Raw genomic sequence first — 2,500 nt, 5'->3', positions numbered from 1 at the left:
GGTTAGTCGTGCTAGAGGGGCGGCACTTAGATCCAGGGCCCAGTATGCGGTAGAGGGCGAGCGCTCCACAGCTTTCTTTTTTGGTTTAGAGAAGTCCAGGCAGAGCAAGCTATACTTAAATGGCCTGTTGGATGAGTCAGGCAGGTGTCATAGTGATTTGGATGAGATTTTGGATATTGTAGGTAGGTTTTATGCAGATTTGTTTGATGGGGAAGGGATCAACGAGGTAAGCTGTAGTCAGGCTTTAGGTGCGCTTGATGGGTCTCTGAGCCCTAGTGACGCTGACAGCTGTGACGCGCCTATTTCTTTGGCAGAGGTTTCTGCAGCAATTAGGGGTCTCAATGCCTGTAGGAGTCCAGGAGAGGATGGTTTGAGCGCAGAGTTTTATAGTGCTTTCGCTCACAGGTTAGCCCCGATTCTCCATACTCTGTATGGCGATATTGAGAGAGAGGGTCGGGTTTCGGACTCCTTTTCTCTTAGTATTGTGACTTTGATCTTTAAGAAGGGTGATAAGCGGTGCCTGGCCAATTACAGACCAATAAGTCTCCTTAACACCGATTATAAAATACTGGCAAAAGTATTAGCACATAGGTTGAAAGGTGTGATTGGTAAAGTGGTTGCCAGTACACAGGCGTATTGTGTCCCGGGACGGGACATTTCTGACACGATACTCTCCCTAAAGTTTTTGTTGAAGGAGATGCATGTCTCTGGGGGGATTCATGTTTCAGTTGATTTCAGTAAAGCATTTGATAGGGTTGAGCATTGTTTTCTTTACCGTGTTTTGGAGAAATTTGGTTTTAAAAATGGCTTCGTGAACTGGATTAAACTTTTGTATTCCAGTGCGGTCAGCCGTGTAAAATGCAATGGACTCCTGTCGGATAGCTTCCCTTTGCGGAGGTCGGTAAGGCAGGGGTGTCCTTTGAGTGCACTCCTCTATAGTATAGTGGCCGAGCCTTTGGCCGCTATGCTCAAGAGGGATGGGGCTGTGCACGGAATTGTGAGTCCATCTGGTAAGGAATATAAGATCTTTCAATATGCGGATGACACCAATTTGGTTTTGCGCGATGTGGGGAGCCTCAATGTTGCTCTGCACACCCTGAACGTTTATTGCCTTGCCTCAGGAGCAAAGATAAATTTCGAAAAGACGTCTGTGTCCTACTGCGGGGGCATCGTGGCCCCGCCGAATGTTTGGGGCGTCAGGGATGCAGGGGATTCTTATAGGGTTCTTGGTGTGCCCTTGGGTAGGGATGAGGTGACCTGTCGGGATTGTTTGTGGTCTGGCTTGTATAGCAGTGTGTGCACCCGAATGAATCTGTGGAAAATGCGTGGTCTTCACTTAAAAGGTAGGGTGTTGGTGGTAAATGCACTGTGTTTGTCTAAACTTGTTCATGCTCTTGCTGTGTATGACTTACCGGGGGTGTTTGCAAATAAGTTTAGCATTGCTGTTAGTAAATTTATCTGGCGGCGAGAGAGGGCACCTGTGGCACACAATGTTTTGGTTGGTCAGTATGATCGGGGAGGGCTTAAACTGATCGACTTGGTAGTTAGGAAGAATGCGCTGCGTCTCAAATTGATAAAAAAGTTCCTCGACACCGGATTCGATGCGGCGTGGAAGGATTTTTTCGCTTCGCATGTTGAAAAGTTGGGTGAGTATGGTGTCTATAATTTGTGTATGCTTCCCCAGCGGACTGCCCTGGATCGGGTCCCGCCTTTTGAGAGGGAAGTGTTTGAGGCGTGGGCTAGACTGCGGCCGTTTGTAGTTGCGGCCCCTTGCTCCTTGTGGCAGCTAGGGCAAATGCCTTTACGTTTTAACCCTGACATGCTCTCTGATCCTCCTGGGAGGAGGGAAAGCATGTTTAGCGGGTCTTTTGATAGAGCAGGTATCAAACGGGTTGGCCAGTTATTAGATTTTGAGGGTAGGGTCGATGTGGAGGCTATTAAGGGTAGTTTTAGTAGGGCGGGTCTTCGGTTTAGGAGGACCGAGGTGGTGAGGAAAGTGAGTGATATACGGGGGTGTATCTTGAGAAGGTGGGGCACACTCTATGAGAGGGTACCGCCAGTTCAGGATGCATATGAGGGAGGGCTTGGCGGTGAGTCGCCCCTAATTTTCGTTTGGGTTAAGGGGGAGGGGTTGATGGGAGTGGCAGAGACACCGACTCGTGCTCTATATCGTTTGCTGTTGACCCAGGTAGTTAGGCGTCCCACTGCCGAACATAGGTGGTCACAAATCTTCCCTGGGAAAGATACTGCGTCCATTTGGGCGAACGTTTATAATTGGTATACCCCCCCCCAGGTTAGTAATTTTGCTTTCAAATTGAGACATCGTCTCGTTTTCACATGCTGTATGTTGCAAAGTATTCAGCCCGACAGGTTTAGTCGGGACTGTCCAGTGTGCGGAGGAGTGCCTGAAGATCTGCTCCACCTCATGTTCCGGTGTCCGGCGGTGCGGTGCTTCTGGACCAGGCTGCAGGACCTCCTCGTCAGGAGATTGGGTCTGAGA

Source organism: Vanacampus margaritifer, chromosome 2 (assembly GCF_051991255.1).
Source record: "Vanacampus margaritifer isolate UIUO_Vmar chromosome 2, RoL_Vmar_1.0, whole genome shotgun sequence".
Classification (NCBI taxonomy): Eukaryota; Metazoa; Chordata; class Actinopteri; order Syngnathiformes; family Syngnathidae; genus Vanacampus; species Vanacampus margaritifer.
The sequence above is the reverse complement of the archived record's forward strand: the minus strand, read 5'-3'. Positions refer to the sequence as shown.